Genomic DNA, 11,956 nt, shown 5'->3' on the forward strand with positions numbered 1-11,956 from the left:
GCTTTAAAACTCAACTGTGTCACTGCACCTGCAGGCTCATGCAGAGAAAGCACCACCTGTAAATTCCAAGAAAGCTAAAACATATGAGCTGGGGTTAACCCCCCTCAGACCTTTGATCTGCAAGGCTTTCATTCACATCAATAGGAAATTACATGCACTAGGCTGTGATTGACACTTGCACACAGCCAGTTGTCTGGATTGTTTAATTTAATTTCCCTTCACTTGAATACATCTCAAGTACACTGCTGTCTGTTGAACCACACTGTTTATAAACAACTAGCTATGATTGACAGCTCTTGGACAACATCAAAAGCAGTTGCTTTTTCTGCAGAAAAGAGAGGAAGTGACAGCACTTAATAACACTAGGGACAAACAGATAAGTATAGCCCCTGGGTGGTGAGGGATATGCTTGGGCAGTTCCCCCTCATCTTGGCACTGCCAGGGATGAGCTCTCTGTAGACGCCCTTTGGAAGGGGGGGGGGGGGCTCCCTCTGTGGGGTGGGGGTGTCCGATACCTGGGGGTGGAGTGGAGGAGAAAAGTGCACTGTTGATGCGTGGCAGGGAGTGAGGGAGGTGTCCTTCAGGGTCAGGTGGGGGGGGGGGGATTTATTTCTACCACGATTTGGGGCGCCTTGATCTCTGTGGAGCTTTCCTTGCCAGCTCTATCAGGCCCCACCCTTCCAGAGTGGTGCCACAAACCACACCCCCATAATCCTGCACTGTGCGCCAAAAAATCTGGAGTGAAAACATGGCTGTGCACCTGGAGAGATACAGGCCGGTTTTCAAGCTTACCCTGACGGATTTTGGAAAAATCCTCCCAGTGTTCCTACCGTTGCCCTGGCTGTGATCCAATACTTGGGGCCTCAGGCTATTCCACAAAGACTTTACTTTGATCAAGGATACAAGATGGATGCGACTGTAAATCAAAGGCACAGCATAAACCACATTTGCTGGCTTTAGTTTATCCTGTGCAAACTTTTGATTGATCAAAAAGATTTTTAGCGTTTATTTCTTAAAAATGAAAATGATTTATTCACTGAATTGATTTTGGAGTTATAAAACTTTCATTTTCACCAGTAATTATCAATCTCTTTTATTTTCTATTTTTTTGAATATGTGGATTGAAAAATATAACTTGAATTGTCATGTTTCCATTGAAACCAACATAAATATTCAACAAGTTACAATTCGGAACACTGGTAGTAGATCAATAAAATGTCTTTTGTTGCGACAGAAAAATATCCTAAGAAATTTTCAGTTCATCATTTTATGCTGGATTGTTTTCTGATGCACAGCAGGATACCTACAATCCTTGCCCAAACCCTCAAATTTCCTCACCAACAATTTAACTGTGAATTGGCTTCAGAATTAACGAAGAAACAAACTCGGTGGCCCTGAGACTACTTAGCTTCAGTGGAGCTCCAAGGTTAGCCACAGAATGGTACATTACCGGCCGCATGATGTGACATTCTTCAATGAGCATTGACATGGGACATGTTAGATTAAAAAGCTATAACATTTATATATATATTGATAAGAATGTGTGCCATTTGCTCCAGTTGTAAATGGCAGGGCTAATTGCTGTCAGAACCTTTGCTTCTCACCCATCATCTAACCACGTTCTCCTCCACAGCAGTGATAGGTGGCAAAAAACAGACTCATCTTGGTTATCGGTCCTTTCTTTTAAACCATTAGACTTAAAACCACTATTTAGGCAAAACAAAGGTAGGGAATGTGCATCAAAACCCTACAACCTTTCCTCGAGTTGTTTAAGTGCTTCTGCTGGCGACCGTGGCGTGTTTTGTGGCAGCGGAGACAGCTCACCATTGGCCTGCAGTGGAATATTCTGGTCCTGCCATTGTCGATGGGGTTTCCCATTGTTCGCACCCGTCACGGCCAGGGAGCCCGCAATGGAGATATCGCTGTCTGCAGACTGGAAGATCCCGCCAGTGGGGATGGCCGGAAAATCTGTTTGGTTTCTGCCGGGTAAAGAAATCTGATTAGAGAATCGATCAAGCTCACATCCTGGATAACAAGCAGTTCCATTCTGCAAACTTCACACTTGAGAAATGGCGTAAATCATACAGGGCAACACAACTAGCTTAGTGCAATCGTGACTTGTTCAGAAATTAGCTATTACCAGAACAAAATAAGATCTAAATTAGCCGTGTTTAAAACAAATCCTTTATGGTGATAATTTATTTAACTATTTATTTTACATATTGCTAGTCAAAATGCATAAATTATTTTTTTACTCACATCACTACAAAGATTAAGAGCCTGGAGCATACTCAGTGGAGAGGTGATTACACACACACATACACAAAGGGTCTTAGTTAGAAAATAGGTTATTGGCCACATAAAGCAAATGGTCTCAATGAACCAGAATGTAACAAATGCATATGACACTGCTGTAATTTACAAACACAAGAACATTATAATATTAAAACAAACATTGCTTTGTACTAAGCTTGGTAATATTGAAGATATTGGACAGCATTTGCTAAGCAATACTGATTGTGCTAGCAGTTACCCTGACAACCAATTCAAGATTATCATTTGGGCTCGCAGTGTGGTGCATTTGTGTGCACTAGAAGCTACATATATTAGTACTCAGAATCCTGTTCTTTGTAAACAGAAAGAACAAGTGCATAAACTGCCTAAACAAAATAGATTACAGCCATTATCTGGTTCATTTCCCAGGGCAACCACTTGACCAGATTTGAATTTAAACAAATTTGAATTTAAACTGATTTGAATTTAATCAAAGATTGACAGTTAACTGGTGCATTCTCCATGGCAATGCCTCTACCAATCAGAGTCCACTTTCCAACAATGCAGTCCCTCTCCTGATCAAAATCCACTTGCCAACAAATCAGCACTCTCGTCTCATGAAGTGCAAATGGTGTTCACATTTGTAAATTGTCATGATTAATGCAAGATGCCAACATGGCCGGGATGCTCCCCTACCCAGCGGGGCTGGGGGTCCCGGCGTGTTGGAGTGGCATGAACCACTCCGGCGTCGGGCTGCCCCAAAGGCGCGGACGTCTCTGCACCTTTAGGGGCCAAGCCCTAACATTGAGGGGCTAGGCCCGCGCCGGAGTGGTTGGTGCCCCGCCGGCTGGTGGGAACGGCCTTTGGTGCCACGCCAGCCGGGGCCGAAGGGACTTCGCTGGCCGGCGGAAGTCCGCGAATGCGCCGGAGCGTCAGCGGCTGCTGACATCATCCCCGCGCATGCGCAGGGGAGGGGGTCACTTCCACCTCCGCCATGGTGAAGACTATGGAGAAGGCGGGCAGAAAAGAATGCCCCCACGGCACAGGCCCGCCCGCTGATCGGTGGGCCTCGATCGCGGGCGAGGCCACCATGGGGGCACCCCCCCGGGGCCAGATCGCCCCGCGCCCTCCCCCGGAGCCCCCCCGCGCCGCCTGGTCCCACCGGTAAGGTAAGTGGTTTGATCCACGCCAGCAGGAGAGACATGACAGCTGCGGGACTTCGGCCCATCGCGGGCCGGAGAATTGCCGGGGGGGGGCCCGCCGACCGGCGCGGCGCGATTCCCGCCCCTGCCGAATCTCAGTTGCCGGAAACTTTGGGACATGGCGGGGACAGGATTGACGCCGGCCCCCGGTGATTCTCCAACCCGGCGGGGGGTCAGAAAATCCTGCCCCATGTCTTTTTTCAGTAATGCTCAAGTTCTGTACTGCCAAATGACTTGATATTTCAATGGACACAACAATGTGGAACGGCAAACAGCATGATTTAAATTTAGTGCAAATTATATTTTGATCCTCTTTGGTGTTACACAAGGCGTTTTGTGCAATACAAGAGTCAGGTGGCATAAGCAGTGGGGTTCCATGATAACTTACTTTTGGAACAGATGTTTACAGGCTAGGATTAACATCCTTACTGCTGGACTTAATATTTACTCTTCTATCACTAGTGCACTGTAGCTGCATAACCTCACCAAGTTTACTTTGACAGCATTTCTAGTCTTGGGGCCTGCACAGTCAAGAAGGACCAGAGAGGAGAGATCATTGGGACCAGCACCACCTCCTGAGATGGAGCACAAAATCTAAGCTGATGCTTCAATGAGGTGCTGAAACAATGCTGCGTTGTTGGTTATGCCATTTTGTTTTACAAACAGTTAAACAGTGGCCCTGTCTGCCTTCTTCTGTGAACATAAAATATCTCATGGTACTATTTCAAAAGAGTTCTTTCCAGTTCCCTGACTAATATTTGTCCATTAGCAGCATTTCTAAAAACGATGATCCGATCATCATCACACTGCCATTTGTGCGAGTTTGCAGTGTGCAAATTGTTCATTCTGTTTCCCTAGACGAGAACAATTACACTTGAAAGGTGTTATCGGCCAGGGTTTAGAGAACCCCAAAGTGTTTCATGGAGTTCACCTGACGCACAACTTTTAATAGATTGTGGTATGGGGAACACATGGCCCACTCTACAGGTGTGGTACAGCAGAAATGGAAAAGTATTTTTAAAGCACAAAACAATGTTTATTCTATGAACTCAAGTTAACCTTTTTAAAACATACAGTGAACATCTTAGCGACCATTAATCCACCCAACCCCACAGAGGGAGCCTCCCCTTCTCAGCAAGCACTCACTCAGCAACCACTGTGCCCCACACGAGAACAGCAATCAGCTGTTATGGGCCTGCGTGAACAACTTAAATCTTTACTACTTACCCAGCAGTCACTCTGTGCTCACCGGTTTTCAGGGTACAAATTAAATATGACCAAGAGTGAGATGTTTGTAGTGCAGGCAAGGGGCCAGGAGAATAGGCTGAAGGAGCTGCCATTTAGGCTGGTTGGGGAAAGTTTCTGGTACTTGGGGATACAGGTGGCACGAGACTGGGGCAGGTTACATAAGTTAAATTTGACTAGAGTGGTGGGACAAATGAAGAGGGGGTTTCGGAGATGGGACTCCCGCTATCACTTGCGGGGAGGGTGCAGACGGTAAAGATGACAATCCTCCCAAGATTCCTGTTCATATTTCAGTGCCTCCCGATCTTTATCCCGCAGGACCGGCAAAATCATTATGAGCTTTGTCTGGGTGGGAAAATCCCCGCGGGTGAGGAAGGCGATGCTGGAAAGGAACCGCAGCGAGGGGGGACTGCCGTTGCTGAATCTGATCAAATATTACTGGGCGGCTAACATAGCCATGATAAAGAAATGGATGGTGGGTACGGGGTCTATTTGGGAGCGGGTGGAGGTGGTTTCGTGCAGGGGCACCAGCTTGGCAGCCCTGTTCACGGCTCCCCTACCGCTTTCGCCGGCCAGGTACTTCACCAGCCTGGTGGTGGGGGCAGCCCTGCGGATATGGGGCCAGTGGAGGGAACATATAGGGGAGGTGGGTGCGTCGGTCTGGGCTCCAATATGTGATAACCATTGATTCGCCCCCGGGAACATGGATGGTGGGTTTCGAACATGTCGGCGGGCGGGGGTGAGGAGGGTGGGCGATATGTTCCTAGAGGGGAGCTTTGCGAGCTTTAGGGCATTGGAGGAGAAATTTGGGCTAGTAAGGGGAAATGATTTCAGCTACTTTCAGGTGTGGGACTTTATACGCAGACAGGTCCCATCCTTCCCACGCCTCCTGCCAATAGGGATCCAGGACAGAATAGTCTCTAGAGGAGAAGGAGGAGAGGGTCGAGTCTCGGATATCTACAAGGTGCTTATGAAGGGGGAAGAGTCCCAGACGGAGGAACTGAAACTCAAATGGGAGGAGGAACTCGGCGGGGAGATGGAGGATGGGGTATGGGCGGAAGCCCTGAGTAGGGTAAAATCAACCGCAACATGTGCAAGCTCGGCCTGAATCAGTTTAATGTCGTCTACCCTTAGCCCACATGACGGTGGCTCGGATGAGCAAATTCTTTGGGGTAGTGGACAAGTGCGCGAGATGCGCGGGAGGACCAGCAAACCACGTACACATGTTTTGGGCATGCCCTAATCTTAGGGTGTACTGGGAGGGATTTGCAGGTGTCATGTCCCTGGTACTGAAAACAAGGGTGGTGATGAGTCCAGAGGTGGCAATTTTTGGGGTTTCGGAAGACCTGGGAGTCCAAGAGGAGAAAGAGGCTGATGTTCTGGCCTTTGCTTCCCTGATAGCCCGGCGATGAATACTGGTGGCATGGAGTGACTCAAAACCCCCGAAGACCGAACTATGGCTTTCGGACATGTCGAGTTTTCTGGGTATGGAAAAAATCAAGTTCGCCTTGAGGGGATCTGTATTGGGGTTCGCCCGAAGGTGGCAACCATTCACTGACTTCTTTGCGGGTGATTGAACGTCAACGGGGGGAGGGGGGGGGGGGGGGGGGGGGGGGGGGGGGGGGTTAGAGTAGAGTAGGAGGGATAAATAGGCAGGTAGTGTCTATGGGAGAGGAGCGCTTATGTGGACTATGGTTTGGTTGAAGTGTTGGTTTTCCGTTGTTGTTTGCATAGTTCTGTAATCTGTAACTGGTTACAATGCCAAATAATACCTCAATAAAATTGTTTGTTAAAAAAAAAGATTGACTAGCTCCTGTATCTCTTAAAATTGTGACTTCTTTACCTGCTCCTCCTGGATACACATGAATAAACTTTACCCACACAAGTAAATTCTTTAAAGAGATCTGGCACCTTCTTATCAATCACCTCTTGATCAGGCTGAACAATTTTTTGCACCTCCTTCGCTTCACTTGGGCTTTCCTTCACCACTTTAACAAACCACACTGTCTTATCCTGTTTTACCACATCAGCCTCTCCAGTGCTTTTCTTCAACCACCAACACTGTGACTTTACATGGCCTAGTTTATTACAGTGAAAACATTTGAAATTTTTCATTTCTTTTCCACCCTCCTGGATTTGTTTTTTTCCTGAGGTCCACTCTCCTTATCTCCCATCAGATCACCTTTACCATTACCACTTGAGTATTTCTCATGTCCCCAGTTTCTATACCTCACTGGCTGAAAGTGATGTCAGAAACCAAGCTTTGGTTTATGAACTAATTCATAATCATCTGCCATTTCTGCTGCTAACCTCACAGTTTTATCCCTCTGCTCTTCCACATGAGTTCTCACTACACCAGGAATTGAATTTTCAAACTCCTCCAAAAGTATCATTCCTCTCAAAGCTTCATAGGTTTGGTCTATTTTCAAAGCCCTTATCTACCTATCAAAATTACTCTGTTTGAGCCTTTCAAACTCCATGTGTGTTTGACCAAATTATTTCCTTAAATTTCTAAACCTTTGTCTGTAGGCTTCAGGCACTAGTTCATATGCAGCTAAGATTGATTTCTTTACCTCCTCATACGTCCCAGATACCTCCTCCCGTAGTGATGCAAATACTTCACTAGCCCTACCTATCAGCTTTGTTTGAATCAGTAATAACCACATGTCCTGTGACCATTTCATTTGTTTAGCCACCTTCTCAAATGAAGTGAAAAAGGCTTCTACCTCCTTCTCATCAAACCTTGACAATGCTTGGAAATATTTAAATAGATTCCCACCAAGCTTTCGACTTTGACGCTCTTTTTCACTATCTTCATCACTATCATCCAACTGTATGTTTCCCTTTACGTCTGCCAATTTTAACTGACTGTCATGTTTCATGGCCATTTTCTGAAGTTCATACTCTCTCTTTATCTTTGTTCCTGATCTGTATCTCTCTTTCTCTTTCTTTTTGTTCTAATAGGGCTATTCTTTCTTTTCTCCTTTCTTCTCTCTCATTTTCTTTTTCCTCTCTATCTCTTTCTCTCTCTCTCTTTTTCCTTTCTATCTTTTTCGTATTCAAGCTGCTTTAATTCTTTCACATGTTCCATTTATTTAATTTGCAACTGAATTTTTGCCATTTCCAACGAGTCAAACTGTATCTCAGGCAACTTTAAATGCTTAGCCACTGCCATAATTACCTCACCTTTTTGCATTTTGTCAGATAATGTTAACTGCAATGTTTTTGCCAAATATAACAGTCTGCTTTTAGTCTCTATCCGTAAGGTACTGCGTGTGACTGTCTCCACCCCCAAAAACTTCTGAGCCTCTGAAAGAGCCATTGTCTACAACACACCCCCTACTTAAACTGGAATACCACACCTGAAAAGCAACCACAATATGCTCACCTCTCACTGTCTTTAAGTTCACTAAGCCAATCCAATAGATAGACTTTTATCTCAGACGAGCCCCCAGTTTGTTATGGGCCAGGGTTTAGAGAACCCCAAAGTGTTTCATGGAGTTCACCTGACCCACAACTTTTAATAGATTGTGGTATGGGGAGCAAACGGCCCACTCTACAGGTGTGATACAACAGAAATGGAAAAGTATTTTTTAAAGCATAAATCAATGTTTATTCTATGAACTCAAGTTAACCTTTTTAAAACATACAGTGAACATATTAGCAACCATTAATTCAAATGCAACTCCCAAAGAATACAACACTAAGTAATCCTTTAAGCTTTCCTTTTAACATTCATAAGACTTAAAACACCTTTCAACAGAAGCACATCAGGTTAAAGTCACTGCTGTTATTAGTTTTAAATCACCAGGATCGATTAGTCTTTAGATTACAGAGAGAGATTCATACACCTTCTGACTGTGACTGCAGCTATCCAGCTCTGAAAACAAAACTAAAACACACCCTGCAGCCTGCTTATAACCAAAAGTAAAAAGCTGACAGCAGCCCAGCTCCACCCACTGTCTGACATCACTGCAGTAGTAAACACCCATTTCTTAAAGGTACTCTCACAACAGATATTTATATACACCCCCATTTCTAAACACCCATTTCTTTTTTTAAAGTTTTTTTTAAAATTTAGAGTACCCAATAATTTTTTTCCCATTAAGGGGCAATTTAGCGTGTTCAATCCACCTACCTTGCACATCTTTGGGTTGTGGGGGTGTAACCCACGCAAACACGGGGAGAATGTGCAAACTCCACACTGACAGTGACCCAGAGCCGCGATCGAACCTGGGACCTCAGTGCCGTGAGACTGCAGTGCTAACCCACTGAGCCACCGTGCTGCCCATAAACACCCATTTCTTAAAGGTACTCTCACATGACAAGTGCAATTCATTGGCTTTAAGCACTTTTGAATATGTCCTATGTACATGAAAGATGTTATGTAAATAGGAGTGATCCCCCTCCAGATCATTCAAGATTATTTTCAAATTCAGGGATTTGAATTCTCCTGATATCTCTGCAAGGTGCCCTGTGGTTAGAGATGATTTACAAGGGCAACGTACTGTTGTCCTTGAATAAGGGATTGTTTCTCCTGCCTGCCCAGGTGATGGGGGATTGGAAACCACAGTCAAATGCGGCACCCGGTTTTCAACTGGTCAGGAAATCAGGCAGGGAGACGAGTTTGCCCTAATTTCTGACAAATGCTTGCTCGGGCAAATCTCCCTCTACTCCACCAAGAGGCATTAAGTGCTGACCTCCTCCTTGAAGCCACAAGTCGGTGTCCCTTCACAAGGACTCCAGGTAAACAGTATATTAGCAAACTGGATTCCATTTGGAAGGTGAATTTGAACCTCTTAAGAAACAATCTGAACCTCTTTAACAAACAATACAATCTGAAACCTCTTTAACAAACGGTGAGAAGTGCTAAGGCTCAAAGGAAAGCAAGAATTAAATAATACAGCAATTCCAATTGGGATTAAAATCAAAATGTGATCAAGATGAACATCTTTCATCTGTTTTTACATTTTGGTTGCCTGAGTTTCTCATCTTCCTGCCGAGTTGCAATCAGTCCTCCTAAATTCAGACAGGAAGGAGAGCTGTTCTGTTACTGCAAGTAACTGTTACTGCAGGCTTCTCCTGGTCATTAAGGGCTGGCTGGCAGGAACTATAATTCAAGTCAGACAGACTGCAATCAGCCTCTCTCCCCTCCCCCCATTAAATGGAGCTCTGACTTCTGTGTGTTATTTGATCTGGAGGCCCTGGTCTGAGTCCAGACAAAACAGGCTCAAGTTCAAGTGCAAGGCCGCCTAAAGATTTGAACTGGCAGCCTCACATCTGGGAGTCAAATAGTTGAGCTTCCAGCTTGAAATAATTCACCTCAGCAGCTCATTGTTAAACATGTTCAGGCAGCAGAATGATTCAGAGTCAAGGTTCAAAATGGCTGAGGCTGGTTTAGATAACTTCTATTCCTTTGAGCTATTCGGCTTCAGACTTTATTTTGTGTAGATTTTAACAATGGTCCAAAAAGCAGCGTTTCAGTGAAAACAGGCTATCCCCTGTAATCTCCTGCAAAGGGCTTTTATTTTTGCCCGCAGAAGGCATTTAACCGCGCTGATTCTTAATGTCCTGGAATTACTTTACAACTCATTGCTGGAATGTGACCCGGACTCCCACTGAAAAACAGCAGACAAGAAGGCAGAGTCACGTTTCATGGCTGTGCTGCTTCTTCTTTGAACTTGGCACGCTTCTGCCATTGAGGAATTTTCCCGCAGATAGGCGACAGAGATGTCAGGATAGTAGTAAAAAAACAATACAGTCGCAGGCTGACAGTAATCTACGGCAAGTGCAGCTCTCGGTTGATAGTGCTGCTGGAAAATGAGCTCATTCACAACACAAATTCGTTGCTCTGCCCTTTAAGAATGTCACCGCTTGGGTGATTTTTTTTTTGCTTAATGCAGACAGTTGGACTTTAATGAACGAAAAATGCCAGCCGTGCAATGGATGGAACCGATCTGTGCCTGGTTCTGCCCGAAGGCATGTGTCCGCTCCAGTCATAAAAACAGCTCCAGCAGAAGCACATCTGGGGAGGTGCCTGCTTCTTTTCATTTTGCTTTATCTGTCAGCGTCCCCCTCCCCCCCCCCCTTTGCCTTTTGCACAAGATTGCACGGCCCTGCAGAAACGCCCCTCCTCCACCCGTTCCGCAATAGCCAAGGCAAAATGTTTACCAACTATAATCTGGTCACTTGTGTAACCAGTCCGTGGCGAGATGCAGCAGCCGGATAAATGCTGCTGGGGTGTGCTTCCGAGAGGGCGAAGAATTAACGGTCAGAGGAAGTGCTCGACACCTGCAGAATGGCAAACGATTCGTTAGACAAAGAGCATATTGAGCAAAACAGATTTAAAGATACAGAGCCCCTTTGTGTGCCCACATAAGTTACACATTGTTAAGCAGGGTCAGCACTCAAAGCCTTACATGGCAGTCTCGTTTCTTTCACCATTCTTCATTTAAAAAAAAGGCAAATTCAGTGAGATAAGCTCGAGGAACCACGCAGTGACCGTGCCAAGGCAACGGCATCCTTCACAGAATGCCTGTGGAAAATAATTCTGTCATAGCATTGCTGTTAAATATTCATGGCTCTGAAGGGCTTTTACTGGTAAATCACAAGTATGGAGCTAATGTACGTTCTGGGGACGTGATTACACTGCAACAAAAAATATCTTCACATATGATCTCTCTGGCAATTTTGGCACAAAGGGATGAGCTCAAAACAATACTTCCAAGGGAGGAAAGAGGCAATGGTTTGGTGTTGAAACCAAATTGTTAACTCATTAGCTGTAAATTGTAGGAACTGGGTTGTCCATTCATAGAATCATAGGGGCAGCACGGTAGCATTGTGGATAGCACAATCGCTTCACAGCTCCAGGGTCCCAGGTTCGATTCCGGCTTGGGTCACTGTGCGGAGTCTGCACATCCTCCCTGTGTGTGGGTTTCCTCCGGGTGCTCCGGTTTCCTCCCACAGTCCAAAGATGTGCAGGTTAGGTGGATTGGCCATGATAAATTGCCCTTAGTGTCCAAAATTGCCCTTAGTGTTGGGTGGGGTTACTGGGTTATGGGGATAGGGTAGAGTTGTTGACCTTGGGTAGGGTGCTCTTTCCAAGAGCCGGTGCAGACTCGATGGACTGAATGACCTCCTTCTGCACTGTAAATTCTATGATTCTATGGGCAGAAGGCCCATCGGCCCATCTAATCTTCATCGGCCATTGGAAAGAGCACCCTACATAACCCACA

At 45.5% G+C, this 11,956-nt stretch overlaps 1 long non-coding RNA gene across 1 annotated transcript; it reads right to left on the bottom strand.

The window, feature by feature from the left end:
• Positions 1-422: 422 nt before the first annotated feature.
• On the bottom strand, positions 423-11,244 carry LOC119964814. Its single transcript, XR_005460372.1, has 3 exons — positions 11,141-11,244; positions 10,893-11,012; positions 423-1,979 (listed from the first exon to the last, which is right to left on the bottom strand). It is a non-coding gene; the product is annotated as an uncharacterized LOC119964814 (long non-coding RNA).
• Positions 11,245-11,956: the final 712 nt, after the last annotated feature.

Source organism: Scyliorhinus canicula, chromosome 4, assembly GCF_902713615.1.
Source record: "Scyliorhinus canicula chromosome 4, sScyCan1.1, whole genome shotgun sequence".
Lineage (NCBI taxonomy): Eukaryota > Metazoa > Chordata > Chondrichthyes > Carcharhiniformes > Scyliorhinidae > Scyliorhinus > Scyliorhinus canicula.